The 25,914-nt window shown below is 41.2% G+C and overlaps 76 non-coding genes across 76 annotated transcripts; 38 read left to right on the top strand and 38 right to left on the bottom strand.

Moving 5' to 3' along the window:
• Positions 1 to 106: 106 nt before the first annotated feature.
• On the top strand, positions 107 to 178 carry TRNAE-UUC (transfer RNA glutamic acid (anticodon UUC)). Its single transcript has one exon. It is a non-coding gene; the product is annotated as a tRNA-Glu (tRNA).
• A 421-nt stretch (positions 179 to 599) lies between these two features.
• On the bottom strand, positions 600 to 672 carry TRNAI-UAU (transfer RNA isoleucine (anticodon UAU)). The gene has a single exon. It is a non-coding gene; the product is annotated as a tRNA-Ile (tRNA).
• Positions 673 to 787: 115 nt separating this feature from the next.
• Positions 788 to 859, top strand: TRNAE-UUC (transfer RNA glutamic acid (anticodon UUC)). The gene has a single exon. It is a non-coding gene; the product is annotated as a tRNA-Glu (tRNA).
• Positions 860 to 1,273: 414 nt separating this feature from the next.
• Positions 1,274 to 1,346, bottom strand: TRNAM-CAU (transfer RNA methionine (anticodon CAU)). Its single transcript has one exon. It is a non-coding gene; the product is annotated as a tRNA-Met (tRNA).
• Positions 1,347 to 1,461: 115 nt separating this feature from the next.
• Positions 1,462 to 1,533, top strand: TRNAE-UUC (transfer RNA glutamic acid (anticodon UUC)). The gene has a single exon. It is a non-coding gene; the product is annotated as a tRNA-Glu (tRNA).
• A 421-nt stretch (positions 1,534 to 1,954) lies between these two features.
• On the bottom strand, positions 1,955 to 2,027 carry TRNAM-CAU (transfer RNA methionine (anticodon CAU)). The gene has a single exon. It is a non-coding gene; the product is annotated as a tRNA-Met (tRNA).
• Positions 2,028 to 2,142: 115 nt separating this feature from the next.
• Positions 2,143 to 2,214, top strand: TRNAE-UUC (transfer RNA glutamic acid (anticodon UUC)). Its single transcript has one exon. It is a non-coding gene; the product is annotated as a tRNA-Glu (tRNA).
• A 414-nt stretch (positions 2,215 to 2,628) lies between these two features.
• On the bottom strand, positions 2,629 to 2,701 carry TRNAM-CAU (transfer RNA methionine (anticodon CAU)). The gene has a single exon. It is a non-coding gene; the product is annotated as a tRNA-Met (tRNA).
• A 115-nt stretch (positions 2,702 to 2,816) lies between these two features.
• Positions 2,817 to 2,888, top strand: TRNAE-UUC (transfer RNA glutamic acid (anticodon UUC)). The gene has a single exon. It is a non-coding gene; the product is annotated as a tRNA-Glu (tRNA).
• Positions 2,889 to 3,309: 421 nt separating this feature from the next.
• On the bottom strand, positions 3,310 to 3,382 carry TRNAM-CAU (transfer RNA methionine (anticodon CAU)). The gene has a single exon. It is a non-coding gene; the product is annotated as a tRNA-Met (tRNA).
• Positions 3,383 to 3,497: 115 nt separating this feature from the next.
• On the top strand, positions 3,498 to 3,569 carry TRNAE-UUC (transfer RNA glutamic acid (anticodon UUC)). The gene has a single exon. It is a non-coding gene; the product is annotated as a tRNA-Glu (tRNA).
• Positions 3,570 to 3,990: 421 nt separating this feature from the next.
• Positions 3,991 to 4,063, bottom strand: TRNAM-CAU (transfer RNA methionine (anticodon CAU)). Its single transcript has one exon. It is a non-coding gene; the product is annotated as a tRNA-Met (tRNA).
• Positions 4,064 to 4,178: 115 nt separating this feature from the next.
• Positions 4,179 to 4,250, top strand: TRNAE-UUC (transfer RNA glutamic acid (anticodon UUC)). Its single transcript has one exon. It is a non-coding gene; the product is annotated as a tRNA-Glu (tRNA).
• Positions 4,251 to 4,671: 421 nt separating this feature from the next.
• Positions 4,672 to 4,744, bottom strand: TRNAM-CAU (transfer RNA methionine (anticodon CAU)). The gene has a single exon. It is a non-coding gene; the product is annotated as a tRNA-Met (tRNA).
• Positions 4,745 to 4,859: 115 nt separating this feature from the next.
• Positions 4,860 to 4,931, top strand: TRNAE-UUC (transfer RNA glutamic acid (anticodon UUC)). Its single transcript has one exon. It is a non-coding gene; the product is annotated as a tRNA-Glu (tRNA).
• Positions 4,932 to 5,352: 421 nt separating this feature from the next.
• On the bottom strand, positions 5,353 to 5,425 carry TRNAM-CAU (transfer RNA methionine (anticodon CAU)). The gene has a single exon. It is a non-coding gene; the product is annotated as a tRNA-Met (tRNA).
• Positions 5,426 to 5,540: 115 nt separating this feature from the next.
• TRNAE-UUC (transfer RNA glutamic acid (anticodon UUC)) lies at positions 5,541 to 5,612 on the top strand. Its single transcript has one exon. It is a non-coding gene; the product is annotated as a tRNA-Glu (tRNA).
• Positions 5,613 to 6,033: 421 nt separating this feature from the next.
• TRNAM-CAU (transfer RNA methionine (anticodon CAU)) lies at positions 6,034 to 6,106 on the bottom strand. Its single transcript has one exon. It is a non-coding gene; the product is annotated as a tRNA-Met (tRNA).
• Positions 6,107 to 6,221: 115 nt separating this feature from the next.
• On the top strand, positions 6,222 to 6,293 carry TRNAE-UUC (transfer RNA glutamic acid (anticodon UUC)). Its single transcript has one exon. It is a non-coding gene; the product is annotated as a tRNA-Glu (tRNA).
• Positions 6,294 to 6,714: 421 nt separating this feature from the next.
• On the bottom strand, positions 6,715 to 6,787 carry TRNAM-CAU (transfer RNA methionine (anticodon CAU)). Its single transcript has one exon. It is a non-coding gene; the product is annotated as a tRNA-Met (tRNA).
• Positions 6,788 to 6,902: 115 nt separating this feature from the next.
• Positions 6,903 to 6,974, top strand: TRNAE-UUC (transfer RNA glutamic acid (anticodon UUC)). Its single transcript has one exon. It is a non-coding gene; the product is annotated as a tRNA-Glu (tRNA).
• Positions 6,975 to 7,401: 427 nt separating this feature from the next.
• On the bottom strand, positions 7,402 to 7,474 carry TRNAM-CAU (transfer RNA methionine (anticodon CAU)). The gene has a single exon. It is a non-coding gene; the product is annotated as a tRNA-Met (tRNA).
• A 115-nt stretch (positions 7,475 to 7,589) lies between these two features.
• On the top strand, positions 7,590 to 7,661 carry TRNAE-UUC (transfer RNA glutamic acid (anticodon UUC)). Its single transcript has one exon. It is a non-coding gene; the product is annotated as a tRNA-Glu (tRNA).
• A 421-nt stretch (positions 7,662 to 8,082) lies between these two features.
• TRNAM-CAU (transfer RNA methionine (anticodon CAU)) lies at positions 8,083 to 8,155 on the bottom strand. The gene has a single exon. It is a non-coding gene; the product is annotated as a tRNA-Met (tRNA).
• A 115-nt stretch (positions 8,156 to 8,270) lies between these two features.
• TRNAE-UUC (transfer RNA glutamic acid (anticodon UUC)) lies at positions 8,271 to 8,342 on the top strand. Its single transcript has one exon. It is a non-coding gene; the product is annotated as a tRNA-Glu (tRNA).
• A 427-nt stretch (positions 8,343 to 8,769) lies between these two features.
• On the bottom strand, positions 8,770 to 8,842 carry TRNAM-CAU (transfer RNA methionine (anticodon CAU)). Its single transcript has one exon. It is a non-coding gene; the product is annotated as a tRNA-Met (tRNA).
• A 115-nt stretch (positions 8,843 to 8,957) lies between these two features.
• Positions 8,958 to 9,029, top strand: TRNAE-UUC (transfer RNA glutamic acid (anticodon UUC)). Its single transcript has one exon. It is a non-coding gene; the product is annotated as a tRNA-Glu (tRNA).
• A 421-nt stretch (positions 9,030 to 9,450) lies between these two features.
• Positions 9,451 to 9,523, bottom strand: TRNAM-CAU (transfer RNA methionine (anticodon CAU)). Its single transcript has one exon. It is a non-coding gene; the product is annotated as a tRNA-Met (tRNA).
• A 115-nt stretch (positions 9,524 to 9,638) lies between these two features.
• Positions 9,639 to 9,710, top strand: TRNAE-UUC (transfer RNA glutamic acid (anticodon UUC)). The gene has a single exon. It is a non-coding gene; the product is annotated as a tRNA-Glu (tRNA).
• A 403-nt stretch (positions 9,711 to 10,113) lies between these two features.
• On the bottom strand, positions 10,114 to 10,186 carry TRNAM-CAU (transfer RNA methionine (anticodon CAU)). The gene has a single exon. It is a non-coding gene; the product is annotated as a tRNA-Met (tRNA).
• A 115-nt stretch (positions 10,187 to 10,301) lies between these two features.
• TRNAE-UUC (transfer RNA glutamic acid (anticodon UUC)) lies at positions 10,302 to 10,373 on the top strand. The gene has a single exon. It is a non-coding gene; the product is annotated as a tRNA-Glu (tRNA).
• Positions 10,374 to 10,794: 421 nt separating this feature from the next.
• TRNAM-CAU (transfer RNA methionine (anticodon CAU)) lies at positions 10,795 to 10,867 on the bottom strand. The gene has a single exon. It is a non-coding gene; the product is annotated as a tRNA-Met (tRNA).
• A 115-nt stretch (positions 10,868 to 10,982) lies between these two features.
• Positions 10,983 to 11,054, top strand: TRNAE-UUC (transfer RNA glutamic acid (anticodon UUC)). The gene has a single exon. It is a non-coding gene; the product is annotated as a tRNA-Glu (tRNA).
• Positions 11,055 to 11,476: 422 nt separating this feature from the next.
• TRNAM-CAU (transfer RNA methionine (anticodon CAU)) lies at positions 11,477 to 11,549 on the bottom strand. Its single transcript has one exon. It is a non-coding gene; the product is annotated as a tRNA-Met (tRNA).
• Positions 11,550 to 11,664: 115 nt separating this feature from the next.
• TRNAE-UUC (transfer RNA glutamic acid (anticodon UUC)) lies at positions 11,665 to 11,736 on the top strand. Its single transcript has one exon. It is a non-coding gene; the product is annotated as a tRNA-Glu (tRNA).
• A 421-nt stretch (positions 11,737 to 12,157) lies between these two features.
• TRNAM-CAU (transfer RNA methionine (anticodon CAU)) lies at positions 12,158 to 12,230 on the bottom strand. The gene has a single exon. It is a non-coding gene; the product is annotated as a tRNA-Met (tRNA).
• A 115-nt stretch (positions 12,231 to 12,345) lies between these two features.
• On the top strand, positions 12,346 to 12,417 carry TRNAE-UUC (transfer RNA glutamic acid (anticodon UUC)). The gene has a single exon. It is a non-coding gene; the product is annotated as a tRNA-Glu (tRNA).
• A 422-nt stretch (positions 12,418 to 12,839) lies between these two features.
• On the bottom strand, positions 12,840 to 12,912 carry TRNAM-CAU (transfer RNA methionine (anticodon CAU)). Its single transcript has one exon. It is a non-coding gene; the product is annotated as a tRNA-Met (tRNA).
• Positions 12,913 to 13,027: 115 nt separating this feature from the next.
• Positions 13,028 to 13,099, top strand: TRNAE-UUC (transfer RNA glutamic acid (anticodon UUC)). Its single transcript has one exon. It is a non-coding gene; the product is annotated as a tRNA-Glu (tRNA).
• Positions 13,100 to 13,520: 421 nt separating this feature from the next.
• TRNAM-CAU (transfer RNA methionine (anticodon CAU)) lies at positions 13,521 to 13,593 on the bottom strand. Its single transcript has one exon. It is a non-coding gene; the product is annotated as a tRNA-Met (tRNA).
• Positions 13,594 to 13,708: 115 nt separating this feature from the next.
• Positions 13,709 to 13,780, top strand: TRNAE-UUC (transfer RNA glutamic acid (anticodon UUC)). The gene has a single exon. It is a non-coding gene; the product is annotated as a tRNA-Glu (tRNA).
• Positions 13,781 to 14,201: 421 nt separating this feature from the next.
• Positions 14,202 to 14,274, bottom strand: TRNAM-CAU (transfer RNA methionine (anticodon CAU)). The gene has a single exon. It is a non-coding gene; the product is annotated as a tRNA-Met (tRNA).
• A 115-nt stretch (positions 14,275 to 14,389) lies between these two features.
• Positions 14,390 to 14,461, top strand: TRNAE-UUC (transfer RNA glutamic acid (anticodon UUC)). The gene has a single exon. It is a non-coding gene; the product is annotated as a tRNA-Glu (tRNA).
• A 421-nt stretch (positions 14,462 to 14,882) lies between these two features.
• TRNAM-CAU (transfer RNA methionine (anticodon CAU)) lies at positions 14,883 to 14,955 on the bottom strand. The gene has a single exon. It is a non-coding gene; the product is annotated as a tRNA-Met (tRNA).
• Positions 14,956 to 15,070: 115 nt separating this feature from the next.
• Positions 15,071 to 15,142, top strand: TRNAE-UUC (transfer RNA glutamic acid (anticodon UUC)). Its single transcript has one exon. It is a non-coding gene; the product is annotated as a tRNA-Glu (tRNA).
• A 421-nt stretch (positions 15,143 to 15,563) lies between these two features.
• Positions 15,564 to 15,636, bottom strand: TRNAM-CAU (transfer RNA methionine (anticodon CAU)). The gene has a single exon. It is a non-coding gene; the product is annotated as a tRNA-Met (tRNA).
• Positions 15,637 to 15,751: 115 nt separating this feature from the next.
• TRNAE-UUC (transfer RNA glutamic acid (anticodon UUC)) lies at positions 15,752 to 15,823 on the top strand. Its single transcript has one exon. It is a non-coding gene; the product is annotated as a tRNA-Glu (tRNA).
• A 421-nt stretch (positions 15,824 to 16,244) lies between these two features.
• On the bottom strand, positions 16,245 to 16,317 carry TRNAM-CAU (transfer RNA methionine (anticodon CAU)). Its single transcript has one exon. It is a non-coding gene; the product is annotated as a tRNA-Met (tRNA).
• A 115-nt stretch (positions 16,318 to 16,432) lies between these two features.
• On the top strand, positions 16,433 to 16,504 carry TRNAE-UUC (transfer RNA glutamic acid (anticodon UUC)). The gene has a single exon. It is a non-coding gene; the product is annotated as a tRNA-Glu (tRNA).
• A 421-nt stretch (positions 16,505 to 16,925) lies between these two features.
• TRNAM-CAU (transfer RNA methionine (anticodon CAU)) lies at positions 16,926 to 16,998 on the bottom strand. Its single transcript has one exon. It is a non-coding gene; the product is annotated as a tRNA-Met (tRNA).
• Positions 16,999 to 17,113: 115 nt separating this feature from the next.
• TRNAE-UUC (transfer RNA glutamic acid (anticodon UUC)) lies at positions 17,114 to 17,185 on the top strand. Its single transcript has one exon. It is a non-coding gene; the product is annotated as a tRNA-Glu (tRNA).
• A 421-nt stretch (positions 17,186 to 17,606) lies between these two features.
• Positions 17,607 to 17,679, bottom strand: TRNAM-CAU (transfer RNA methionine (anticodon CAU)). The gene has a single exon. It is a non-coding gene; the product is annotated as a tRNA-Met (tRNA).
• A 115-nt stretch (positions 17,680 to 17,794) lies between these two features.
• Positions 17,795 to 17,866, top strand: TRNAE-UUC (transfer RNA glutamic acid (anticodon UUC)). Its single transcript has one exon. It is a non-coding gene; the product is annotated as a tRNA-Glu (tRNA).
• Positions 17,867 to 18,287: 421 nt separating this feature from the next.
• TRNAM-CAU (transfer RNA methionine (anticodon CAU)) lies at positions 18,288 to 18,360 on the bottom strand. Its single transcript has one exon. It is a non-coding gene; the product is annotated as a tRNA-Met (tRNA).
• A 115-nt stretch (positions 18,361 to 18,475) lies between these two features.
• Positions 18,476 to 18,547, top strand: TRNAE-UUC (transfer RNA glutamic acid (anticodon UUC)). The gene has a single exon. It is a non-coding gene; the product is annotated as a tRNA-Glu (tRNA).
• Positions 18,548 to 18,968: 421 nt separating this feature from the next.
• TRNAM-CAU (transfer RNA methionine (anticodon CAU)) lies at positions 18,969 to 19,041 on the bottom strand. Its single transcript has one exon. It is a non-coding gene; the product is annotated as a tRNA-Met (tRNA).
• Positions 19,042 to 19,156: 115 nt separating this feature from the next.
• TRNAE-UUC (transfer RNA glutamic acid (anticodon UUC)) lies at positions 19,157 to 19,228 on the top strand. The gene has a single exon. It is a non-coding gene; the product is annotated as a tRNA-Glu (tRNA).
• Positions 19,229 to 19,649: 421 nt separating this feature from the next.
• On the bottom strand, positions 19,650 to 19,722 carry TRNAM-CAU (transfer RNA methionine (anticodon CAU)). Its single transcript has one exon. It is a non-coding gene; the product is annotated as a tRNA-Met (tRNA).
• A 115-nt stretch (positions 19,723 to 19,837) lies between these two features.
• On the top strand, positions 19,838 to 19,909 carry TRNAE-UUC (transfer RNA glutamic acid (anticodon UUC)). The gene has a single exon. It is a non-coding gene; the product is annotated as a tRNA-Glu (tRNA).
• Positions 19,910 to 20,331: 422 nt separating this feature from the next.
• Positions 20,332 to 20,404, bottom strand: TRNAM-CAU (transfer RNA methionine (anticodon CAU)). Its single transcript has one exon. It is a non-coding gene; the product is annotated as a tRNA-Met (tRNA).
• Positions 20,405 to 20,519: 115 nt separating this feature from the next.
• Positions 20,520 to 20,591, top strand: TRNAE-UUC (transfer RNA glutamic acid (anticodon UUC)). The gene has a single exon. It is a non-coding gene; the product is annotated as a tRNA-Glu (tRNA).
• A 427-nt stretch (positions 20,592 to 21,018) lies between these two features.
• Positions 21,019 to 21,091, bottom strand: TRNAM-CAU (transfer RNA methionine (anticodon CAU)). Its single transcript has one exon. It is a non-coding gene; the product is annotated as a tRNA-Met (tRNA).
• A 115-nt stretch (positions 21,092 to 21,206) lies between these two features.
• Positions 21,207 to 21,278, top strand: TRNAE-UUC (transfer RNA glutamic acid (anticodon UUC)). Its single transcript has one exon. It is a non-coding gene; the product is annotated as a tRNA-Glu (tRNA).
• A 421-nt stretch (positions 21,279 to 21,699) lies between these two features.
• TRNAM-CAU (transfer RNA methionine (anticodon CAU)) lies at positions 21,700 to 21,772 on the bottom strand. The gene has a single exon. It is a non-coding gene; the product is annotated as a tRNA-Met (tRNA).
• Positions 21,773 to 21,887: 115 nt separating this feature from the next.
• TRNAE-UUC (transfer RNA glutamic acid (anticodon UUC)) lies at positions 21,888 to 21,959 on the top strand. Its single transcript has one exon. It is a non-coding gene; the product is annotated as a tRNA-Glu (tRNA).
• Positions 21,960 to 22,362: 403 nt separating this feature from the next.
• Positions 22,363 to 22,435, bottom strand: TRNAM-CAU (transfer RNA methionine (anticodon CAU)). The gene has a single exon. It is a non-coding gene; the product is annotated as a tRNA-Met (tRNA).
• Positions 22,436 to 22,550: 115 nt separating this feature from the next.
• Positions 22,551 to 22,622, top strand: TRNAE-UUC (transfer RNA glutamic acid (anticodon UUC)). Its single transcript has one exon. It is a non-coding gene; the product is annotated as a tRNA-Glu (tRNA).
• Positions 22,623 to 23,043: 421 nt separating this feature from the next.
• TRNAM-CAU (transfer RNA methionine (anticodon CAU)) lies at positions 23,044 to 23,116 on the bottom strand. Its single transcript has one exon. It is a non-coding gene; the product is annotated as a tRNA-Met (tRNA).
• Positions 23,117 to 23,231: 115 nt separating this feature from the next.
• TRNAE-UUC (transfer RNA glutamic acid (anticodon UUC)) lies at positions 23,232 to 23,303 on the top strand. The gene has a single exon. It is a non-coding gene; the product is annotated as a tRNA-Glu (tRNA).
• Positions 23,304 to 23,725: 422 nt separating this feature from the next.
• On the bottom strand, positions 23,726 to 23,798 carry TRNAM-CAU (transfer RNA methionine (anticodon CAU)). Its single transcript has one exon. It is a non-coding gene; the product is annotated as a tRNA-Met (tRNA).
• A 115-nt stretch (positions 23,799 to 23,913) lies between these two features.
• On the top strand, positions 23,914 to 23,985 carry TRNAE-UUC (transfer RNA glutamic acid (anticodon UUC)). The gene has a single exon. It is a non-coding gene; the product is annotated as a tRNA-Glu (tRNA).
• Positions 23,986 to 24,406: 421 nt separating this feature from the next.
• On the bottom strand, positions 24,407 to 24,479 carry TRNAM-CAU (transfer RNA methionine (anticodon CAU)). The gene has a single exon. It is a non-coding gene; the product is annotated as a tRNA-Met (tRNA).
• A 115-nt stretch (positions 24,480 to 24,594) lies between these two features.
• Positions 24,595 to 24,666, top strand: TRNAE-UUC (transfer RNA glutamic acid (anticodon UUC)). The gene has a single exon. It is a non-coding gene; the product is annotated as a tRNA-Glu (tRNA).
• A 422-nt stretch (positions 24,667 to 25,088) lies between these two features.
• Positions 25,089 to 25,161, bottom strand: TRNAM-CAU (transfer RNA methionine (anticodon CAU)). Its single transcript has one exon. It is a non-coding gene; the product is annotated as a tRNA-Met (tRNA).
• A 115-nt stretch (positions 25,162 to 25,276) lies between these two features.
• Positions 25,277 to 25,348, top strand: TRNAE-UUC (transfer RNA glutamic acid (anticodon UUC)). Its single transcript has one exon. It is a non-coding gene; the product is annotated as a tRNA-Glu (tRNA).
• A 421-nt stretch (positions 25,349 to 25,769) lies between these two features.
• Positions 25,770 to 25,842, bottom strand: TRNAM-CAU (transfer RNA methionine (anticodon CAU)). The gene has a single exon. It is a non-coding gene; the product is annotated as a tRNA-Met (tRNA).
• Positions 25,843 to 25,914: the final 72 nt, after the last annotated feature.

Below are 25,914 nucleotides of genomic sequence, written 5' to 3'. Positions count from 1 at the left end.
GTTGTGTTTGGTTTCAACAAGGTACTGCACTTGGTATGAATAAATGTACACTGTCGGCAAGACAAATTTTGCTTGTATGAAACATTGAATTCTGTAGCTTTCAGCTTCCCATATGGTCTAGCGGTCAGGATTCCTGGTTTTCACCCAGGCGGCCCGGGTTCGACTCCCTGTATGGGAATGGAACCTTATTGTTAATTCAAGAGATAATCAAAAGCATCGGAGCAAAAAAACTTCTGTTTGGTGTACTTCCAATTGCACATGTGATGCACTGCTTCCAGTTGCGACAAGTTTTTGGAATACTGATATGTCATCACGATTGTCCTTGACTCAAGACTTGTAACATTTCCAGATGTCTTGGAACTGCATGAGAAATGGAATTGTGGCTCACTAAGAACAAAAATTATGAAAAAGACCAGAACAATGCTTTATGCCCCCTTTTTTCCTCTATTACACAAATTTCCAGAACAAAGTCCTATTCAACAAGGAAAATGCCGTCAGTTCCAATAGGTGTTCAGGAATCTTTATCAGAAACAGAGTTTAATTCTCAAATTCCAATGCACTCTTGTGAGGACAAAAGTCATGACAGACATCAAAAAGAATGCCCTGTGTGAGGCTTGAACTCACGACCTTCAGATTATAAAACTGACGCGCTACCTACTGCGCTAACAAGGCAACTTCTTGGTTGTGTTTGGTTTCAACAAGGTACTGCACTTGGTATGAATAAATGTACACTGTCGGCAAGACAAATTTTGCTTGTATAAAACATTGAATTCAGTAGCTTTCAGCTTCCCATATGGTCTAGCGGTCAGGATTCCTGGTTTTCACCCAGGCGGCCCGGGTTCGACTCCCGGTATGGGAATGGAACCTTATTGTTAATTCAAGAGAGAATCAAAAGCATCGGAGCAAAAAAACTTCTGTTTGGTGTACTTCCAATTGCACATGTGATGCACTGCTTCCAGTTGCGACAAGTTTTTGGAATACTGATATGTCATCACGATTGTCCTTGACTTGTAACATTTCCAGATGTCTTGGAACTGCATGAGAAATGGAATTGTGGCTCACTAAGAACAAAAATTATGAAAAAGACCAGAACAATGCTTTATGCCCCCTTTTTTCCTCTATTACACAAATTTCCAGAACAAAGTCCTATTCAACAAGGAAAATGCCGTCAGTTCCAATAGGTGTTCAGGCATCTTTATCAGAAACAGAGTTTAATTCTCAAATTCCAATGCACTCTTGTGAGGACAAAAGTCATGACAGACATCAAAAAGAATGCCCTGTGTGAGGCTTGAACTCACGACCTTCAGATTATGAGACTGACGCGCTACCTACTGCGCTAACAAGGCAACTTCTTGGTTGTGTTTGGTTTCAACAAGGTACCGCACTTAGCATGAATAAATGTACACTGTCGGCAAGACAAATTTTGCTTCTATGAAACATTGAAGTCAGCAGCTTTCAGCTTCCCATATGGTCTAGCGGTCAGGATTCCTGGTTTTCACCCAGGCGGCCCGGGTTCGACTCCCGGTATGGGAATGGAACCTTATTGTTAATTCAAGAGAGAATCAAAAGCATCGGAGCAAAAAAACTTCTGTTTGGTGTACTTCCAATTGCACATGTGATGCACTGCTTCCAGTTGCGACAAGTTTTTGAAATACTGATATGTCATCACGATTGTCCTTGACTCAAGACTTGTAACATTTCCAGATGTCTTGGAACTGCATGAGAAATGGAATTGTGGCTCACTAAGAACAAAAATTATGAAAAAGACCAGAACAATGCTTTATGCCCCCTTTTTTCCTCTATTACACAAATTTCCAGAACAAAGTCCTATTCAACAAGGAAAATGCCGTCAGTTCCAATAGGTGTTCAGGCATCTTTATCAGAAACAGAGTTTAATTCTCAAATTCCAATGCACTCTTGTGAGGACAAAAGTCATGACAGACATCAAAAAGAATGCCCTGTGTGAGGCTTGAACTCACGACCTTCAGATTATGAGACTGACGCGCTACCTACTGCGCTAACAAGGCAACTTCTTGGTTGTGTTTGGTTTCAACAAGGTACTGCACTTAGCATGAATAAATGTACACTGTCGGCAAGACAAATTTTGCTTGTATGAAACATTGAAGTCAGCAGCTTTCAGCTTCCCATATGGTCTAGCGGTCAGGATTCCTGGTTTTCACCCAGGCCGGCCGGGTTCGACTCCCGGTATGGGAATGGAACCTTATTGTTAATTCAAGAGAGAATCAAAAGCATCGGAGCAAAAAAACTTCTGTTTGGTGTACTTCCAATTGCACATGTGATGCACTGCTTCCAGTTGCGACAAGTTTTTGGAATACTGATATGTCATCACGATTGTCCTTGACTTGTAACATTTCCAGATGTCTTGGAACTGCATGAGAAATGGAATTGTGGCTCACTAAGAACAAAAATTATGAAAAAGACCAGAACAATGCTTTATGCCCCCTTTTTTCCTCTATTACACAAATTTCCAGAACAAAGTCCTATTCAACAAGGAAAATGCCGTCAGTTCCAATAGGTGTTCAGGCATCTTTATCAGAAACAGAGTTTAATTCTCAAATTCCAATGCACTCTTGTGAGGACAAAAGTCATGACAGACATCAAAAAGAATGCCCTGTGTGAGGCTTGAACTCACGACCGTCAGATTATGAGACTGACGCGCTACCTACTGCGCTAACAAGGCAACTTCTTGGTTGTGTTTGGTTTCAACAAGGTACCGCACTTAGCATGAATAAATGTACACTGTCGGCAAGACAAATTTTGCTTCTATGAAACATTGAAGTCAGCAGCTTTCAGCTTCCCATATGGTCTAGCGGTCAGGATTCCTGGTTTTCACCCAGGCGGCCCGGGTTCGACTCCCGGTATTGGAATGGAACCTTATTGTTAATTCAAGAGAGAATCAAAAGCATCGGAGCAAAAAAACTTCTGTTTGGTGTACTTCCAATTGCACATGTGATGCACTGCTTCCAGTTGCGACAAGTTTTTGGAATACTGATATGTCATCACGATTGTCCTTGACTCAAGACTTGTAACATTTCCAGATGTCTTGGAACTGCATGAGAAATGGAATTGTGGCTCACTAAAAACAAAAATTATGAAAAAGACCAGAACAATGCTTTATGCCCCCTTTTTTCCTCTATTACACAAATTTCCAGAACAAAGTCCTATTCAACAAGGAAAATGCCGTCAGTTCCAATAGGTGTTCAGGCATCTTTATCAGAAACAGAGTTTAATTCTCAAACTCCAATGCACTCTTGTGAGGACAAAAGTCATGACAGACATCAAAAAGAATGCCCTGTGTGAGGCTTGAACTCACGACCTTCAGATTATGAGACTGACGCGCTACCTACTGCGCTAACAAGGCAACTTCTTGGTTGTGTTTGGTTTCAACAAGGTACTGCACTTAGCATGAATAAATGTACACTGTCGGCAAGACAAATTTTGCTTGTATGAAACATTGAAGTCAGCAGCTTTCAGCTTCCCATATGGTCTAGCGGTCAGGATTCCTGGTTTTCACCCAGGCGGCCCGGGTTCGACTCCCGGTATGGGAATGGAACCTTATTGTTAATTCAAGAGAGAATCAAAAGCATCGGAGCAAAAAAACTTCTGTTTGGTGTACTTCCAATTGCACATGTGATGCACTGCTTCCAGTTGCGACAAGTTTTTGGAATACTGATATGTCATCACGATTGTCCTTGACTCAAGACTTGTAACATTTCCAGATGTCTTGGAACTGCATGAGAAATGGAATTGTGGCTCACTAAGAACAAAAATTATGAAAAAGACCAGAACAATGCTTTATGCCCCCTTTTTTCCTCTATTACACAAATTTCCAGAACAAAGTCCTATTCAACAAAGAAAATGCCGTCAGTTCCAATAGGTGTTCAGGCAACTTTATCAGAAACAGAGTTTAATTCTCAAATTCCAATGCACTCTTGTGAGGACAAAAGTCATGACAGACATCAAAAAGAATGCCCTGTGTGAGGCTTGAACTCACGACCTTCAGATTATGAGACTGACGCGCTACCTACTGCGCTAACAAGGCAACTTCTTGGTTGTGTTTGGTTTCAACAAGGTACCGCACTTAGCATAAATAAATGTACACTGTCGGCAAGACAAATTTTGCTTGTATGAAACATTGAAGTCAGCAGCTTTCAGCTTCCCATATGGTCTAGCGGTCAGGATTCCTGGTTTTCACCCAGGCGGCCCGGGTTCGACTCCCGGTATGGGAATGGAACCTTATTGTTAATTCAAGAGAGAATCAAAAGCATCGGAGCAAAAAAACTTCTGTTTGGTGTACTTCCAATTGCACATGTGATGCACTGCTTCCAGTTGCGACAAGTTTTTGGAATACTGATATGTCATCACGATTGTCCTTGACTCAAGACTTGTAACATTTCCAGATGTCTTGGAACTGCATGAGAAATGGAATTGTGGCTCACTAAAAACAAAAATTATGAAAAAGACCAGAACAATGCTTTATGCCCCCTTTTTTCCTCTATTACACAAATTTCCAGAACAAAGTCCTATTCAACAAGGAAAATGCCGTCAGTTCCAATAGGTGTTCAGGCATCTTTATCAGAAACAGAGTTTAATTCTCAAATTCCAATGCACTCTTGTGAGGACAAAAGTCATGACAGACATAAAAAAGAATGCCCTGTGTGAGGCTTGAACTCACGACCTTCAGATTATGAGACTGACGCGCTACCTACTGCGCTAACAAGGCAACTTCTTGGTTGTGTTTGGTTTCAACAAGGTACCGCACTTAGCATAAATAAATGTACACTGTCGGCAAGACAAATTTTGCTTGTATGAAACATTGAAGTCAGCAGCTTTCAGCTTCCCATATGGTCTAGCGGTCAGGATTCCTGGTTTTCACCCAGGCGGCCCGGGTTCGACTCCCGGTATGGGAATGGAACCTTATTGTTAATTCAAGAGAGAATCAAAAGCATCGGAGCAAAAAAACTTCTGTTTGGTGTACTTCCAATTGCACATGTGATGCACTGCTTCCAGTTGCGACAAGTTTTTGGAATACTGATATGTCATCACGATTGTCCTTGACTCAAGACTTGTAACATTTCCAGATGTCTTGGAACTGCATGAGAAATGGAATTGTGGCTCACTAAGAACAAAAATTATGAAAAAGACCAGAACAATGCTTTATGCCCCCTTTTTTCCTCTATTACACAAATTTCCAGAACAAAGTCCTATTCAACAAAGAAAATGCCGTCAGTTCCAATAGGTGTTCAGGCAACTTTATCAGAAACAGAGTTTAATTCTCAAATTCCAATGCACTCTTGTGAGGACAAAAGTCATGACAGACATCAAAAAGAATGCCCTGTGTGAGGCTTGAACTCACGACCTTCAGATTATGAGACTGACGCGCTACCTACTGCGCTAACAAGGCAACTTCTTGGTTGTGTTTGGTTTCAACAAGGTACCGCACTTAGCATAAATAAATGTACACTGTCGGCAAGACAAATTTTGCTTGTATGAAACATTGAAGTCAGCAGCTTTCAGCTTCCCATATGGTCTAGCGGTCAGGATTCCTGGTTTTCACCCAGGCGGCCCGGGTTCGACTCCCGGTATGGGAATGGAACCTTATTGTTAATTCAAGAGAGAATCAAAAGCATCGGAGCAAAAAAACTTCTGTTTGGTGTACTTCCAATTGCACATGTGATGCACTGCTTCCAGTTGCGACAAGTTTTTGGAATACTGATATGTCATCACGATTGTCCTTGACTCAAGACTTGTAACATTTCCAGATGTCTTGGAACTGCATGAGAAATGGAATTGTGGCTCACTAAAAACAAAAATTATGAAAAAGACCAGAACAATGCTTTATGCCCCCTTTTTTCCTCTATTACACAAATTTCCAGAACAAAGTCCTATTCAACAAGGAAAATGCCGTCAGTTCCAATAGGTGTTCAGGCATCTTTATCAGAAACAGAGTTTAATTCTCAAATTCCAATGCACTCTTGTGAGGACAAAAGTCATGACAGACATAAAAAAGAATGCCCTGTGTGAGGCTTGAACTCACGACCTTCAGATTATGAGACTGACGCGCTACCTACTGCGCTAACAAGGCAACTTCTTGGTTGTGTTTGGTTTCAACAAGGTACCGCACTTAGCATAAATAAATGTACACTGTCGGCAAGACAAATTTTGCTTGTATGAAACATTGAAGTCAGCAGCTTTCAGCTTCCCATATGGTCTAGCGGTCAGGATTCCTGGTTTTCACCCAGGCGGCCCGGGTTCGACTCCCGGTATGGGAATGGAACCTTATTGTTAATTCAAGAGAGAATCAAAAGCATCGGAGCAAAAAAACTTCTGTTTGGTGTACTTCCAATTGCACATGTGATGCACTGCTTCCAGTTGCGACAAGCTTTTGGAATACTGATATGTCATCACGATTGTCCTTGACTCAAGACTTGTAACATTTCCAGATGTCTTGGAACTGCATGAGAAATGGAATTGTGGCTCACTAAAAACAAAAATTATGAAAAAGACCAGAACAATGCTTTATGCCCCCTTTTTTCCTCTATTACACAAATTTCCAGAACAAAGTCCTATTCAACAAGGAAAATGCCGTCAGTTCCAATAGGTGTTCAGGCATCTTTATCAGAAACAGAGTTTAATTCTCAAATTCCAATGCACTCTTGTGAGGACAAAAGTCATGACAGACATCAAAAAGAATGCCCTGTGTGAGGCTTGAACTCACGACCTTCAGATTATGAGACTGACGCGCTACCTACTGCGCTAACAAGGCAACTTCTTGGTTGTGTTTGGTTTCAACAAGGTACTGCACTTAGCATGAATAAATGTACACTGTCGGCAAGACAAATTTTGCTTGTATGAAACATTGAATTCAGTAGCTTTCAGCTTCCCATATGGTCTAGCGGTCAGGATTCCTGGTTTTCACCCAGGCGGCCCGGGTTCGACTCCCGGTATGGGAATGGAACCTTATTGTTAATTCAAGAGAGAATCAAAAGCATCGGAGGAAAAAAACTTCAGTTTGGTGTACATCCAATTGACAGTGCACATGTGATGCACTGCTTCCAGTTGCGACAAGTTTTTGGAATACTGATATGTCATCACGATTGTCCTTGACTCAAGACTTGTAACATTTCCAGATGTCTTGGAACTGCATGAGAAATGGAATTGTGGCTCACTAAGAACAAAAATTATGAAAAAGACCAGAACAATGCTTTATGCCCCCTTTTTTCCTCTATTACACAAATTTCCAGAACAAAGTCCTATTCAACAAAGAAAATGCCGTCAGTTCCAATAGGTGTTCAGGCAACTTTATCAGAAACAGAGTTTAATTCTCAAATTCCAATGCACTCTTGTGAGGACAAAAGTCATGACAGACATCAAAAAGAATGCCCTGTGTGAGGCTTGAACTTACGACCTTCAGATTATGAGACTGACGCGCTACCTACTGCGCTAACAAGGCAACTTCTTGGTTGTGTTTGGTTTCAACAAGGTACCGCACTTAGCATGAATAAATGTACACTGTCGGCAAGACAAATTTTGCTTGTATGAAACATTGAAGTCCGCAGCTTTCAGCTTCCCATATGGTCTAGCGGTCAGGATTCCTGGTTTTCACCCAGGCGGCCCGGGTTCGACTCCCGGTATGGGAATAGAACCTTATTGTTAATTCAAGAGAGAATCAAAAGCATCGGAGCAAAAAAACTTCTGTTTGGTGTACTTCCAATTGCACATGTGATGCACTGCTTCCAGTTGCGACAAGTTTTTGGAATACTGATATGTCATCACGATTGTCCTTGACTCAAGACTTGTAACATTTCCAGATGTCTTGGAACTGCATGAGAAATGGAATTGTGGCTCACTAAGAACAAAAATTATGAAAAAGACCAGAACAATGCTTTATGCCCCCTTTTTTCCTCTATTACACAAATTTCCAGAACAAAGTCCTATTCAACAAAGAAAATGCCGTCAGTTCCAATAGGTGTTCAGGCAACTTTATCAGAAACAGAGTTTAATTCTCAAATTCCAATGCACTCTTGTGAGGACAAAAGTCATGACAGACATCAAAAAGAAAGCCCTGTGTGAGGCTTGAACTCACGACCTTCAGATTATGAGACTGACGCACTACCTACTGCGCTAACAAGGCAACTTCTTGGTTGTGTTTGGTTTCAACAAGGTACCGCACTTAGCATAAATAAATGTACACTGTCGGCAAGACAAATTTTGCTTGTATGAAACATTGAAGTCAGCAGCTTTCAGCTTCCCATATGGTCTAGCGGTCAGGATTCCTGGTTTTCACCCAGGCGGCCCGGGTTCGACTCCCGGTATGGGAATGGAACCTTATTGTTAATTCAAGAGAGAATCAAAAGCATCGGAGGAAAAAAACTTCAGTTTGGTGAACTTCCAATTGACAGTGCACATGTGATGCACTGCTTCCAGTTGCGACAAGTTTTTGGAATACTGATATGTCATCACGATTGTCCTTGACTCAAGACTTGTAACATTTCCAGATGTCTTGGAACTGCATGAGAAATGGAATTGTGGCTCACTAAGAACAAAAATTATGAAAAAGACCAGAACAATGCTTTATGCCCCCTTTTTTCCTCTATTACACAAATTTCCAGAACAAAGTCCTATTCAACAAAGAAAATGCCGTCAGTTCCAATAGGTGTTCAGGCAACTTTATCAGAAACAGAGTATTATTCTCAAATTCCAATGCACTCTTGTGAGGACAAAAGTCATGACAGACATCAAAAAGAATGCCCTGTGTGAGGCTTGAACTTACGACCTTCAGATTATGAGACTGACGCGCTACCTACTGCGCTAACAAGGCAACTTCTTGGTTGTGTTTGGTTTCAACAAGGTACCGCACTTAGCATGAATAAATGTACACTGTCGGCAAGACAAATTTTGCTTGTATGAAACATTGAAGTCCGCAGCTTTCAGCTTCCCATATGGTCTAGCGGTCAGGATTCCTGGTTTTCACCCAGGCGGCCCGGGTTCGACTCCCGGTATGGGAATGGAACCTTATTGTTAATTCAAGAGAGAATCAAAAGCATCGGAGCAAAAAAACTTCTGTTTGGTGTACTTCCAATTGCACATGTGATGCACTGCTTCCAGTTGCGACAAGCTTTTGGAATACTGATATGTCATCACGATTGTCCTTGACTCAAGACTTGTAACATTTCCAGATGTCTTGGAACTGCATGAGAAATGGAATTGTGGCTCACTAAAAACAAAAATTATGAAAAAGACCAGAACAATGCTTTATGCCCCCTTTTTTCCTCTATTACACAAATTTCCAGAACAAAGTCCTATTCAACAAGGAAAATGCCGTCAGTTCCAATAGGTGTTCAGGCATCTTTATCAGAAACAGAGTTTAATTCTCAAATTCCAATGCACTCTTGTGAGGACAAAAGTCATGACAGACATCAAAAAGAATGCCCTGTGTGAGGCTTGAACTCACGACCTTCAGATTATGAGACTGACGCGCTACCTACTGCGCTAACAAGGCAACTTCTTGGTTGTGTTTGGTTTCAACAAGGTACTGCACTTAGCATGAATAAATGTACACTGTCGGCAAGACAAATTTTGCTTGTATGAAACATTGAATTCAGTAGCTTTCAGCTTCCCATATGGTCTAGCGGTCAGGATTCCTGGTTTTCACCCAGGCGGCCCGGGTTCGACTCCCGGTATGGGAATGGAACCTTATTGTTAATTCAAGAGAGAATCAAAAGCATCGGAGGAAAAAAACTTCAGTTTGGTGTACTTCCAATTGACAGTGCACATGTGATGCACTGCTTCCAGTTGCGACAAGTTTTTGGAATACTGATATGTCATCACGATTGTCCTTGACTCAAGACTTGTAACATTTCCATGGAATTGTGGCTCACTAAGAACAAAAATTATGAAAAAGACCAGAACAATGCTTTATGCCCCCTTTTTTCCTCTATTACACAAATTTCCAGAACAAAGTCCTATTCAACAAAGAAAATGCCGTCAGTTCCAATAGGTGTTCAGGCAACTTTATCAGAAACAGAGTTTAATTCTCAAATTCCAATGCACTCTTGTGAGGACAAAAGTCATGACAGACATCAAAAAGAATGCCCTGTGTGAGGCTTGAACTTACGACCTTCAGATTATGAGACTGACGCGCTACCTACTGCGCTAACAAGGCAACTTCTTGGTTGTGTTTGGTTTCAACAAGGTACCGCACTTAGCATGAATAAATGTACACTGTCGGCAAGACAAATTTTGCTTGTATGAAACATTGAAGTCCGCAGCTTTCAGCTTCCCATATGGTCTAGCGGTCAGGATTCCTGGTTTTCACCCAGGCGGCCCGGGTTCGACTCCCGGTATGGGAATGGAACCTTATTGTTAATTCAAGAGAGAATCAAAAGCATCGGAGCAAAAAAACTTCTGTTTGGTGTACTTCCAATTGCACATGTGATGCACTGCTTCCAGTTGCTACAAGTTTTTGGAATACTGATATGTCATCACGATTGTCCTTGACTCAAGACTTGTAACATTTCCAGATGTCTTGGAACTGCATGAGAAATGGAATTGTGGCTCACTAAGAACAAAAATTATGAAAAAGACCAGAACAATGCTTTATGCCCCCTTTTTTCCTCTATTACACAAATTTCCAGAACAAATTGCTATTCAACAAGGAAAATGCCGTCAGTTCCAATAGGTGTTCAGGCATCTTTATCAGAAACAGAGTTTAATTCTCAAATTCCAATGCACTCTTGTGAGGACAAAAGTCATGACAGACATCAAAAAGAATGCCCTGTGTGAGGCTTGAACTCACGACCTTCAGATTATGAGACTGACGCGCTACCTACTGCGCTAACAAGGCAACTTCTTGGTTGTGTTTGGTTTCAACAAGGTACCGCACTTAGCATGAATAAATGTACACTGTCGGCAAGACAAATTTTGCTTGTATGAAACATTGAAGTCAGCAGCTTTCAGCTTCCCATATGGTCTAGCGGTCAGGATTCCTGGTTTTCACCCAGGCGGCCCGGGTTCGACTCCCGGTATGGGAATGGAACCTTATTGTTAATTCAAGAGAGAATCAAAAGCATCGGAGGAAAAAAACTTCTGTTTGGTGTACTTCCAATTGCACATGTGATGCACTGCTTCCAGTTGCGACAAGTTTTTGGAATACTGATATGTCATCACGATTGTCCTTGACTCAAGACTTGTAACATTTCCAGATGTCTTGGAACTGCATGAGAAATGGAATTGTGGCTCACTAAGAACAAAAATTATGAAAAAAAAACAGAACAATGCTTTATGCCCCCTTTTTTCCTCTATTACACAAATTTCCAGAACAAAGTCCTATTCAACAAGGAAAATGCCGTCAGTTCCAATAGGTGTTCAGGCAACTTTATCAGAAACAGAGTTTAATTCTCAAATTCCAATGCACTCTTGTGAGGACAAAAGTCATGACAGACATCAAAAAGAATGCCCTGTGTGAGGCTTGAACTCACGACCTTCAGATTATGAGACTGACGCGCTACCTACTGCGCTAACAAGGCAACTTTTTGGTTGTGTTTGGTTTCAACAAGGTACTGCACTTAGCATGAATAAATGTACACTGTCGGCAAGACAAATTTTGCTTGTATGAAACACTGAATTCAGTAGCTTTCAGCTTCCCATATGGTCTAGCGGTCAGGATTCCTGGTTTTCACCCAAGCGGCCCGGGTTCGACTCCCGGTATGGGAATGGAACCTTATTGTTAATTCAAGAGAGAATCAAAAGCATCGGAGCAAAAAAACTCCTGTTTGGTGTACTTCCAATTGCACATGTGATGCACTGCTTCCAGTTGCGACAAGTTTTTGGAATACTGATATGTCATCACGATTGTCCTTGACTCAAGACTTGTAACATTTCCAGATGTCTTGGAACTGCATGAGAAATGGAATTGTGGCTCACTAAGAACAAAAATTATGAAAAAAAACAGAACAATGCTTTATGCCCCCTTTTTTCCTCTATTACACAAATTTCCAGAACAAAGTCCTATTCAACAAGGAAAATGCCGTCAGTTCCAATAGGTGTTCAGGCAACTTTATCAGAAACAGAGTTTAATTCTCAAATTCCAATGCACTCTTGTGAAGACAAAAGTCATGACAGACATCAAAAAGAATGCCCTGTGTGAGGCTTGAACTCACGACCTTCAGATTATGAGACTGACACGCTACCTACTGCGCTAACAAGGCAACTTCTTGGTTGTGTTTGGTTTCAACAAGGTACTGCACTTAGCATGAATAAATGTACACTGTCGGCAAGACAAATTTTGCTTGTATGAAACATTGAATTCAGTAGCTTTCAGCTTCCCATATGGTCTAGCGGTCAGGATTCCTGGTTTTCACCCAGGCGGCCCGGGTTCGACTCCCGGTATGGGAATGGAACCTTATTGTTAATTCAAGAGAGAATCAAAAGCATCGGAGCAAAAAAACTTCTGTTTGGTGTACTTCCAATTGCACATGTGATGCACTGCTTCCAGTTGCGACAAGTTTTTGGAATACTGATATGTCATCACGATTGTCTTAGACTCAAGACTTGTAACATTTCCAGATGTCTTTGAACTGCATGAGAAATGGAATTGTGGCTCACTAAGAACAAAAATTATGAAAAAAAAACAGAACAATGCTTTATGCCCCCTTTTTTCCTCTATTACACAAATTTCCAGAACAAAGTCCTATTCAACAAGGAAAATGCCGTCAGTTCCAATAGGTGTTCAGGCAACTTTATCAGAAACAGAGTTTAATTCTCAAATTCCAATGCACTCTTGTGAGGACAAAAGTCATGACAGACATCAAAAAGAATGCCCTGTGTGAGGCTTGAACTCACGACCTTCAGATTATGAGACTGACGCGCTACCTACTGCGCTAACAAGGCAACTTTTTGGTTGTGTTTGGTTTCAACAAGGTACTGCACTTAGCATGAATAAATGTACACTGTCGGCAAGACAAATTTTGCTTGTATGAAACATTGAATTCAGTAGCTTTCAGCTTCCCATATGGTCTAGCGGTCAGGATTCCTGGTTTTCACCCAGGCGGCCCGGGTTCGACTCCCGGTATGGGAATGGAACCTTATTGTTAATTCAAGAGAGAATCAAAAGCATCGGAGCAAAAAAACTTCTGTTTGGTGTACTTCCAATTGCACATGTGATGCATTGCTTCCAGTTGCGACAAGTTTTTGTAATACTGATATGTCATCACGATTGTCCTTGACTCAAGACTTGTAACATTTCCAGATGTCTTGGAACTGCATGAGAAATGGAATTGTGGCTCACTAAGAACAAAAATTATGAAAAAGACCAGAACAATGATTTATGCCCCCTTTTTTCCTCTATTACACAAATTTCCAGAACAAAGTCCTATTCAACAAAGAAAATGCCGTCAGTTCCAATAGGTGTTCAGGCAACTTAATCAGAAACAGAGTTTAATTCTCAAATTCCAATGCACTCTTGTGAGGACAAAAGTCATGACAGACATCAAAAAGAATGCCCTGTGTGAGGCTTGAACTCACGACCTTCAGATTATGAGACTGACGCGCTACCTACTGCGCTAACAAGGCAACTTCTTGGTTGTGTTTGGTTTCAACAAGGTACTGCACTTGGTATGAATAAATGTACACTGTCGGCAAGACAAATTTTGCTTGTATAAAACATTGAATTCAGTAGCTTTCAGCTTCCCATATGGTCTAGCGGTCAGGATTCCTGGTTTTCACCCAGGCGGCCCGGGTTCGACTCCCGGTATGGGAATGGAACCTTATTGTTAATTCAAGAGATAATCAAAAGCATCGGAGCAAAAAAACTTCTGTTTGGTGTACTTCCAATTGCACATGTGATGCACTGCTTCCAGTTGCGACAAGTTTTTGGAATACTGATATGTCATCACGATTGTCCTTGACTCAAGACGTGTAACATTTCCAGATGTCTTGGAACTGCATGAGAAATGAAATTGTGGCTCACTAAGAACAAAAATTATGAAAAAGACCAGAACAATGCTTTATGCCCCCTTTTTTCCTCTATTACACAAATTTCCAGAACAAAGTCCTATTCAACAAGGAAAATGCCGTCAGTTCCAATAGGTGTTCAGGCATCTTTATCAGAAACAGAGTTTAATTCTCAAATTCCAATGCACTCTTGTGAGGACAAAAGTCATGACAGACATCAAAAAGAATGCCCTGTGTGAGGCTTGAACTCACGACCTTCAGATTATGAGACTGACGCGCTACCTACTGCGCTAACAAGGCAACTTCTTGGTTGTGTTTGGTTTCAACAAGGTACTGCACTTGGTATGAATAAATGTACACTGTCGGCAAGACAAATTTTGCTTGTATGAAACATTGAATTCTGTAGCTTTCAGCTTCCCATATGGTCTAGCGGTCAGGATTCCTGGTTTTCACCCAGGCGGCCCGGGTTCGACTCCCGGTATGGGAATGGAACCTTATTGTTAATTCAAGAGATAATCAAAAGCATCGGAGCAAAAAAACTTCTGTTTGGTGTACTTCCAATTGCACATGTGATGCACTGCTTCCAGTTGCGACAAGTTTTTGGAATACTGATATGTCATCACGATTGTCCTTGACTCAAGACTTGTAACATTTCCAGATGTCTTGGAACTGCATGAGAAATGGAATTGTGGCTCACTAAGAACAAAAATTATGAAAAAGACCAGAACAATGCTTTATGCCCCCTTTTTTCCTCTATTACACAAATTTCCAGAACAAAGTCCTATTCAACAAGGAAAATGCCGTCAGTTCCAATAGGTGTTCAGGCATCTTTATCAGAAACAGAGTTTAATTCTCAAATTCCAATGCACTCTTGTGAGGACAAAAGTCATGACAGACATCAAAAAGAATGCCCTGTGTGAGGCTTGAACTCACGACCGTCAGATTATGAGACTGACGCGCTACCTACTGCGCTAACAAGGCAACTTCTTGGTTGTGTTTGGTTTCAACAAGGTACCGCACTTAGCATGAATAAATGTACACTGTCGGCAAGACAAATTTTGCTTCTATGAAACATTGAAGTCAGCAGCTTTCAGCTTCCCATATGGTCTAGCGGTCAGGATTCCTGGTTTTCACCCAGGCGGCCCGGGTTCGACTCCCGGTATGGGAATGGAACCTTATTGTTAATTCAAGAGAGAATCAAAAGCATCGGAGCAAAAAAACTTCTGTTTGGTGTACTTCCAATTGCACATGTGATGCACTGCTTCCAGTTGCGACAAGTTTTTGGAATACTGATATGTCATCACGATTGTCCTTGACTCAAGACTTGTAACATTTCCAGATGTCTTGGAACTGCATGAGAAATGGAATTGTGGCTCACTAAGAACAAAAATTATGAAAAAGACCAGAACAATGCTTTATGCCCCCTTTTTTCCTCTATTACACAAATTTCCAGAACAAAGTCCTATTCAACAAAGAAAATGCCGTCAGTTCCAATAGGTGTTCAGGCAACTTTATCAGAAACAGAGTTTAATTCTCAAATTCCAATGCACTCTTGTGAGGACAAAAGTCATGACAGACATCAAAAAGAATGCCCTGTGTGAGGCTTGAACTCACGACCTTCAGATTATGAGACTGACGCGCTACCTACTGCGCTAACAAGGCAACTTCTTGGTTGTGTTTGGTTTCAACAAGGTACCGCACTTAGCATAAATAAATGTACACTGTCGGCAAGACAAATTTTGCTTGTATGAAACATTGAAGTCAGCAGCTTTCAGCTTCCCATATGGTCTAGCGGTCAGGATTCCTGGTTTTCACCCAGGCGGCCCGGGTTCGACTCCCGGTATGGGAATGGAACCTTATTGTTAATTCAAGAGAGAATCAAAAGCATCGGAGCAAAAAAACTTCTGTTTGGTGTACTTCCAATTGCACATGTGATGCACTGCTTCCAGTTGCGACAAGTTTTTGGAATACTGATATGTCATCACGATTGTCCTTGACTCAAGACTTGTAACATTTCCAGATGTCTTGGAACTGCATGAGAAATGGAATTGTGGCTCACTAAAAACAAAAATTATGAAAAAGACCAGAACAATGCTTTATGCCCCCTTTTTTCCTCTATTACACAAATTTCCAGAACAAAGTCCTATTCAACAAGGAAAATGCCGTCAGTTCCAATAGGTGTTCAGGCATCTTTATCAGAAACAGAGTTTAATTCTCAAACTCCAATGCACTCTTGTGAGGACAAAAGTCATGACAGACATCAAAAAGAATGCCCTGTGTGAGGCTTGAACTCACGACCTTCAGATTATGAGACTGACGCGCTACCTACTGCGCTAACAAGGCAACATCTTGGTTGTGTTTGGTTTCAACAAGGTACTGCACTTAGCATGAATAAATGTACACTGTCGGCAAGACAAATTTTGCTTGTATGAAACATTGAAGTCAGCAGCTTTCAGCTTCCCATATGGTCTAGCGGTCAGGATTCCTGGTTTTCACCCAGGCGGCCCGGGTTCGACTCCCGGTATGGGAATGGAACCTTATTGTTAATTCAAGAGAGAATCAAAAGCATCGGAGCAAAAAAACTTCTGTTTGGTGTACTTCCAATTGCACATGTGATGCACTGCTTCCAGTTGCGACAAGTTTTTGGAATACTGATATGTCATCACGATTGTCCTTGACTCAAGACTTGTAACATTTCCAGATGTCTTGGAACTGCATGAGAAATGGAATTGTGGCTCACTAAGAACAAAAATTATGAAAAAGACCAGAACAATGCTTTATGCCCCCTTTTTTCCTCTATTACACAAATTTCCAGAACAAAGTCCTATTCAACAAGGAAAATGCCGTCAGTTCCAATAGGTGTTCAGGCATCTTTATCAGAAACAGAGTTTAATTCTCAAATTCCAATGCACTCTTGTGAGGACAAAAGTCATGACAGACATCAAAAAGAATGCCCTGTGTGAGGCTTGAACTCACGACCGTCAGATTATGAGACTGACGCGCTACCTACTGCGCTAACAAGGCAACTTCTTGGTTGTGTTTGGTTTCAACAAGGTACCGCACTTAGCATGAATAAATGTACACTGTCGGCAAGACAAATTTTGCTTCTATGAAACATTGAAGTCAGCAGCTTTCAGCTTCCCATATGGTCTAGCGGTCAGGATTCCTGGTTTTCACCCAGGCGGCCCGGGTTCGACTCCCGGTATGGGAATGGAACCTTATTGTTAATTCAAGAGAGAATCAAAAGCATCGGAGCAAAAAAACTTCTGTTTGGTGTACTTCCAATTGCACATGTGATGCACTGCTTCCAGTTGCGACAAGTTTTTGGAATACTGATATGTCATCACGATTGTCCTTGACTCAAGACTTGTAACATTTCCAGATGTCTTGGAACTGCATGAGAAATGGAATTGTGGCTCACTAAGAACAAAAATTATGAAAAAGACCAGAACAATGCTTTATGCCCCCTTTTTTCCTCTATTACACAAATTTCCAGAACAAAGTCCTATTCAACAAAGAAAATGCCGTCAGTTCCAATAGGTGTTCAGGCAACTTTATCAGAAACAGAGTTTAATTCTCAAATTCCAATGCACTCTTGTGAGGACAAAAGTCATGACAGACATCAAAAAGAATGCCCTGTGTGAGGCTTGAACTCACGACCTTCAGATTATGAGACTGACGCGCTACCTACTGCGCTAACAAGGCAACTTCTTGGTTGTGTTTGGTTTCAACAAGGTACCGCACTTAGCATAAATAAATGTACACTGTCGGCAAGACAAATTTTGCTTGTATGAAACATTGAAGTCAGCAGCTTTCAGCTTCCCATATGGTCTAGCGGTCAGGATTCCTGGTTTTCACCCAGGCGGCCCGGGTTCGACTCCCGGTATGGGAATGGAACCTTATTGTTAATTCAAGAGAGAATCAAAAGCATCGGAGCAAAAAAACTTCTGTTTGGTGTACTTCCAATTGCACATGTGATGCACTGCTTCCAGTTGCGACAAGTTTTTGGAATACTGATATGTCATCACGATTGTCCTTGACTCAAGACTTGTAACATTTCCAGATGTCTTGGAACTGCATGAGAAATGGAATTGTGGCTCACTAAAAACAAAAATTATGAAAAAGACCAGAACAATGCTTTATGCCCCCTTTTTTCCTCTATTACACAAATTTCCAGAACAAAGTCCTATTCAACAAGGAAAATGCCGTCAGTTCCAATAGGTGTTCAGGCATATTTATCAGAAACAGAGTTTAATTCTCAAATTCCAATGCACTCTTGTGAGGACAAAAGTCATGACAGACATCAAAAAGAATGCCCTGTGTGAGGCTTGAACTCACGACCTTCAGATTATGAGACTGACGCGCTACCTACTGCGCTAACAAGGCAACTTCTGGGTTGTGTTTGGTTTCAACAAGGTACCGCACTTAGCATAAATAAATGTACACTGTCGGCAAGACAAATTTTGCTTGTATGAAACATTGAAGTCAGCAGCTTTCAGCTTCCCATATGGTCTAGCGGTCAGGATTCCTGGTTTTCACCCAGGCGGCCCGGGTTCGACTCCCGGTATGGGAATGGAACCTTATTGTTAATTCAAGAGAGAATCAAAAGCATCGGAGCAAAAAAACTTCTGTTTGGTGTACTTCCAATTGCACATGTGATGCACTGCTTCCAGTTGCGACAAGTTTTTGGAATACTGATATGTCATCACGATTGTCCTTGACTCAAGACTTGTAACATTTCCAGATGTCTTGGAACTGCATGAGAAATGGAATTGTGGCTCACTAAAAACAAAAATTATGAAAAAGACCAGAACAATGCTTTATGCCCCCTTTTTTCCTCTATTACACAAATTTCCAGAACAAAGTCCTATTCAACAAGGAAAATGCCGTCAGTTCCAATAGGTGTTCAGGCATCTTTATCAGAAACAGAGTTTAATTCTCAAATTCCAATGCACTCTTGTGAGGACAAAAGTCATGACAGACATCAAAAAGAATGCCCTGTGTGAGGCTTGAACTCACGACCTTCAGATTATGAGACTGACGCGCTACCTACTGCGCTAACAAGGCAACTTCTTGGTTGTGTTTGGTTTCAACAAGGTACTGCACTTAGCATAAATAAATGTACACTGTCGGCAAGACAAATTTTGCTTGTATGAAACATTGAAGTCAGCAGCTTTCAGCTTCCCATATGGTCTAGCGGTCAGGATTCCTGGTTTTCACCCAGGCGGCCCGGGTTCGACTCCCGGTATGGGAATGGAACCTTATTGTTAATTCAAGAGAGAATCAAAAGCATCGGAGCAAAAAAACTTCTGTTTGGTGTACTTCCAATTGCACATGTGATGCACTGCTTCCAGTTGCGACAAGTTTTTGGAATACTGATATGTCATCACGATTGTCCTTGACTCAAGACTTGTAACATTTCCAGATGTCTTGGAACTGCATGAGAAATGGAATTGTGGCTCACTAAGAACAAAAATTATGAAAAAGACCAGAACAATGCTTTATGCCCCCTTTTTTCCTCTATTACACAAATTTCCAGAACAAAGTCCTATTCAACAAAGAAAATGCCGTCAGTTCCAATAGGTGTTCAGGCAACTTTATCAGAAACAGAGTTTAATTCTCAAATTCCAATGCACTCTTGTGAGGACAAAAGTCATGACAGACATCAAAAAGAATGCCCTGTGTGAGGCTTGAACTTACGACCTTCAGATTATGAGACTAACGCGCTACCTACTGCGCTAACAAGGCAACTTCTTGGTTGTGTTTGGTTTCAACAAGGTACCGCACTTAGCATGAATAAATGTACACTGTCGGCAAGACAAATTTTGCTTGTATGAAACATTGAAGTCCGCAGCTTTCAGCTTCCCATATGGTCTAGCGGTCAGGATTCCTGGTTTTCACCCAGGCGGCCCGGGTTCGACTCCCGGTATGGGAATGGAACCTTATTGTTAATTCAAGAGAGAATCAAAAGCATCGGAGAAAAAAAAAATTCTGTTTGGTGTACTTCCAATTGCACATGTGATGCACTGCTTCCAGTTGCGACAAGTTTTTGGAATACTGATATGTCATCACGATTGTCCTTGACTCAAGACTTGTAACATTTCCAGATGTCTTGGAACTGCATGAGAAATGGAATTGTGGCTCACTAAGAACAAAAATTATGAAAAAGACCAGAACAATGCTTTATGCCCCCTTTTTTCCTCTATTACACAAATTTCCAGAACAAAGTCCTATTCAACAAAGAAAATGCCGTCAGTTCCAATAGGTGTTCAGGCAACTTTATCAGAAACAGAGTTTAATTCTCAAATTCCAATGCACTCTTGTGAGGACAAAAGTCATGACAGACATCAAAAAGAATGCCCTGTGTGAGGCTTGAACTCACGACCTTCAGATTATGAGACTGACGCGCTACCTACTGCGCTAACAAGGCAACTTCTTGGTTGTGTTTGGTTTCAACAAGGTACCGCACTTAGCATAAATAAATGTACACTGTCGGCAAGACAAATTTTGCTTGTATGAAACATTGAAGTCAGCAGCTTTCAGCTTCCCATATGGTCTAGCGGTCAGGATTCCTGGTTTTCACCCAGGCGGCCCGGGTTCGACTCCCGGTATGGGAATGGAACCTTATTGTTAATTCAAGAGAGAATCAAAAGCATCGGAGGAAAAAAACTTCAGTTTGGTGTACTTCCAATTGACAGTGCACATGTGATGCACTGCTTCCAGTTGCGACAAGTTTTTGGAATACTGATATGTCATCACGATTGTCCTTGACTCAAGACTTGTAACATTTCCAGATGTCTTGGAACTGCATGAGAAATGGAATTGTGGCTCACTAAGAACAAAAATTATGAAAAAGACCAGAACAATGCTTTATGCCCCCTTTTTTCCTCTATTACACAAATTTCCAGAACAAAGTCCTATTCAACAAAGAAAATGCCGTCAGTTCCAATAGGTGTTCAGGCAACTTTATCAGAAACAGAGTTTAATTCTCAAATTCCAATGCACTCTTGTGAGGACAAAAGTCATGACAGACATCAAAAAGAATGCCCTGTGTGAGGCTTGAACTTACGACCTTCAGATTATGAGACTGACGCGCTACCTACTGCGCTAACAAGGCAACTTCTTGGTTGTGTTTGGTTTCAACAAGGTACCGCACTTAGCATGAATAAATGTACACTGTCGGCAAGACAAATTTTGCTTGTATGAAACATTGAAGTCCGCAGCTTTCAGCTTCCCATATGGTCTAGCGGTCAGGATTCCTGGTTTTCACCCAGGCGGCCCGGGTTCGACTCCCGGTATGGGAATGGAACCTTATTGTTAATTCAAGAGAGAATCAAAAGCATCGGAGCAAAAAAACTTCTGTTTGGTGTACTTCCAATTGCACATGTGATGCACTGCTTCCAGTTGCGACAAGTTTTTGGAATACTGATATGTCATCACGATTGTCCTTGACTCAAGACTTGTAACATTTCCAGATGTCTTGGAACTGCATGAGAAATGGAATTGTGGCTCACTAAAAACAAAAATTATGAAAAAGACCAGAACAATGCTTTATGCCCCCTTTTTTCCTCTATTACACAAATTTCCAGAACAAAGTCCTATTCAACAAGGAAAATGCCGTCAGTTCCAATAGGTGTTCAGGCATCTTTATCAGAAACAGAGTTTAATTCTCAAATTCCAATGCACTCTTGTGAGGACAAAAGTCATGACAGACATCAAAAAGAATGCCCTGTGTGAGGCTTGAACTCACGACCTTCAGATTATGAGACTGACGCGCTACCTACTGCGCTAACAAGGCAACTTCTTGGTTGTGTTTGGTTTCAACAAGGTACTGCACTTAGCATGAATAAATGTACACTGTCGGCAAGACAAATTTTGCTTGTATGAAACATTGAATTCAGTAGCTTTCAGCTTCCCATATGGTCTAGCGGTCAGGATTCCTGGTTTTCACCCAGGCGGCCCGGGTTCGACTCCCGGTATGGGAATGGAACCTTATTGTTAATTCAAGAGAGAATCAAAAGCATCGGAGGAAAAAAACTTCAGTTTGGTGTACTTCCAATTGACAGGGCACATGTGATGCACTGCTTCCAGTTGCGACAAGTTTTTGGAATACTGATATGTCATCACGATTGTCCTTGACTCAAGACTTGTAACATTTCCATGGAATTGTGGCTCACTAAGAACAAAAATTATGAAAAAGACCAGAACAATGCTTTATGCCCACTTTTTTCCTCTATTACACAAATTTCCAGAACAAAGTCCTATTCAACAAAGAAAATGCCGTCAGTTCCAATAGGTGTTCAGGCAACTTTATCAGAAACAGAGTTTAATTCTCAAATTCCAATGCACTCTTGTGAGGACAAAAGTCATGACAGACATCAAAAAGAATGCCCTGTGTGAGGCTTGAATTTACGACCTTCAGATTATGAGACTGACGCGCTACCTACTGCGCTAACAAGGCAACTTCTTGGTTGTGTTTGGTTTCAACAAGGTACCGCACTTAGCATGAATAAATGTACACTGTCGGCAAGACAAATTTTGCTTGTATGAAACATTGAAGTCCGCAGCTTTCAGCTTCCCATATGGTCTAGCGGTCAGGATTCCTGGTTTTCACCCAGGCGGCCCGGGTTCGACTCCCGGTATGGGAATGGAACCTTATTGTTAATTCAAGAGAGAATCAAAAGCATCGGAGCAAAAAAACTTCTGTTTGGTGTACTTCCAATTGCACATGTGATGCACTGCTTCCAGTTGCTACAAGTTTTTGGAATACTGATATGTCATCACGATTGTCCTTGACTCAAGACTTGTAACATTTCCAGATGTCTTGGAACTGCATGAGAAATGGAATTGTGGCTCACTAAGAACAAAAATTATGAAAAAGACCAGAACAATGCTTTATGCCCCCTTTTTTCCTCTATTACACAAATTTCCAGAACAAATTGCTATTCAACAAGGAAAATGCCGTCAGTTCCAATAGGTGTTCAGGCATCTTTATCAGAAACAGAGTTTAATTCTCAAATTCCAATGCACTCTTGTGAGGACAAAAGTCATGACAGACATCAAAAAGAATGCCCTGTGTGAGGCTTGAACTCACGACCTTCAGATTATGAGACTGACGCGCTACCTACTGCGCTAACAAGGCAACTTCTTGGTTGTGTTTGGTTTCAACAAGGTACCGCACTTAGCATGAATAAATGTACACTGTCGGCAAGACAAATTTTGCTTGTATGAAACATTGAAGTCAGCAGCTTTCAGCTTCCCATATGGTCTAGCGGTCAGGATTCCTGGTTTTCACCCAGGCGGCCCGGGTTCGACTCCCGGTATGGGAATGGAACCTTATTGTTAATTCAAGAGAGAATCAAAAGCATCGGAGCAAAAAAACTTCTGTTTGGTGTACTTCCAATTGCACATGTGATGCACTGCTTCCAGTTGCGACAAGTTTTTGGAATACTGATATGTCATCACGATTGTCCTTGACTCAAGACTTGTAACATTTCCAGATGTCTTGGAACTGCATGAGAAATGGAATTGTGGCTCACTAAGAACAAAAATTATGAAAAAAAAACAGAACAATGCTTTATGCCCCCTTTTTTCCTCTATTACACAAATTTCCAGAACAAAGTCCTATTCAACAAGGAAAATGCCGTCAGTTCCAATAGGTGTTCAGGCAACTTTATCAGAAACAGAGTTTAATTCTCAAATTCCAATGCACTCTTGTGAGGACAAAAGTCATGACAGACATCAAAAAGAATGCCCTGTGTGAGGCTTGAACTCACGACCTTCAGATTATGAGACTGACGCGCTACCTACTGCGCTAACAAGGCAACTTTTTGGTTGTGTTTGGTTTCAACAAGGTACTGCACTTAGCATGAATAAATGTACACTGTCGGCAAGACAAATTTTGCTTGTATGAAACACTGAATTCAGTAGCTTTCAGCTTCCCATATGGTCTAGCGGTCAGGATTCCTGGTTTTCACCCAGGCGGCCCGGGTTCGACTCCCGGTATGGGAATGGAACCTTATTGTTAATTCAAGAGAGAATCAAAAGCATCGGAGCAAAAAAACTCCTGTTTGGTGTACTTCCAATTGCACATGTGATGCACTGCTTCCAGTTGCGACAAGTTTTTGGAATACTGATATGTCATCACGATTGTCCTTGACTCAAGACTTGTAACATTTCCAGATGTCTTGGAACTGCATGAGAAATGGAATTGTGGCTCACTAAGAACAAAAATTATGAAAAAAAACAGAACAATGCTTTATGCCCCCTTTTTTCCTCTATTACACAAATTTCCAGAACAAAGTCCTATTCAACAAGGAAAATGCCGTCAGTTCCAATAGGTGTTCAGGCAACTTTATCAGAAACAGAGTTTAATTCTCAAATTCCAATGCACTCTTGTGAAGACAAAAGTCATGACAGACATCAAAAAGAATGCCCTGTGTGAGGCTTGAACTCACGACCTTCAGATTATGAGACTGACACGCTACCTACTGCGCTAACAAGGCAACTTCTTGGTTGTGTTTGGTTTCAACAAGGTACTGCACTTAGCATGAATAAATGTACACTGTCAGCAAGACAAATTTTGCTTGTATGAAACATTGAATTCAGTAGCTTTCAGCTTCCCATATGGTCTAGCGGTCAGGATTCCTGGTTTTCACCCAGGCGGCCCGGGTTCGACTCCCGGTATGGGAATGGAACCTTATTGTTAATTCAAGAGAGAATCAAAAGCATCGGAGCAAAAAAACTTCTGTTTGGTGTACTTCCAATTGCACATGTGATGCACTGCTTCCAGTTGCGACAAGTTTTTGGAATACTGATATGTCATCACGATTGTCTTAGACTCAAGACTTGTAACATTTCCAGATGTCTTTGAACTGCATGAGAAATGGAATTGTGGCTCACTAAGAACAAAAATTATGAAAAAAAAACAGAACAATGCTTTATGCCCCCTTTTTTCCTCTATTACACAAATTTCCAGAACAAAGTCCTATTCAACAAGGAAAATGCCGTCAGTTCCAATAGGTGTTCAGGCAACTTTATCAGAAACAGAGTTTAATTCTCAAATTCCAATGCACTCTTGTGAGGACAAAAGTCATGAGAGACATCAAAAAGAATGCCCTGTGTGAGGCTTGAACTCACGACCTTCAGATTATGAGACTGACGCGCTACCTACTGCGCTAACAAGGCAACTTTTTGGTTGTGTTTGGTTTCAACAAGGTACTGCACTTAGCATGAATAAATGTACACTGTCGGCAAGACAAATTTTGCTTGTATGAAACATTGAATTCAGTAGCTTTCAGCTTCCCATATGGTCTAGCGGTCAGGATTCCTGGTTTTCACCCAGGCGGCCCGGGTTCGACTCCCGGTATGGGAATGGAACCTTATTGTTAATTCAAGAGAGAATCAAAAGCATCGGAGCAAAAAAACTTCTGTTTGGTGTACTTCCAATTGCACATGTGATGCATTGCTTCCAGTTGCGACAAGTTTTTGTAATACTGATATGTCATCACGATTGTCCTTGACTCAAGACTTGTAACATTTCCAGATGTCTTGGAACTGCATGAGAAATGGAATTGTGGCTCACTAAGAACAAAAATTATGAAAAAGACCAGAACAATGATTTATGCCCCCTTTTTTCCTCTATTACACAAATTTCCAGAACAAAGTCCTATTCAACAAAGAAAATGCCGTCAGTTCCAATAGGTGTTCAGGCAACTTAATCAGAAACAGAGTTTAATTCTCAAATTCCAATGCACTCTTGTGAGGACAAAAGTCATGACAGACATCAAAAAGAATGCCCTGTGTGAGGCTTGAACTCACGACCTTCAGATTATGAGACTGACGCGCTACCTACTGCGCTAACAAGGCAACTTCTTGGTTGTGTTTGGTTTCAACAAGGTACTGCACTTAGCATGAATAAATGTACACTGTCGGCAAGAC

The sequence above is a fragment of the Crinia signifera genome, chromosome 4, assembly GCF_055691185.1.
Source record: "Crinia signifera chromosome 4, ASM5569118v1, whole genome shotgun sequence".
NCBI classification, from domain to species: domain Eukaryota; kingdom Metazoa; phylum Chordata; class Amphibia; order Anura; family Myobatrachidae; genus Crinia; species Crinia signifera.
This window is presented reverse-complemented; position numbering and strand designations above follow the sequence as displayed.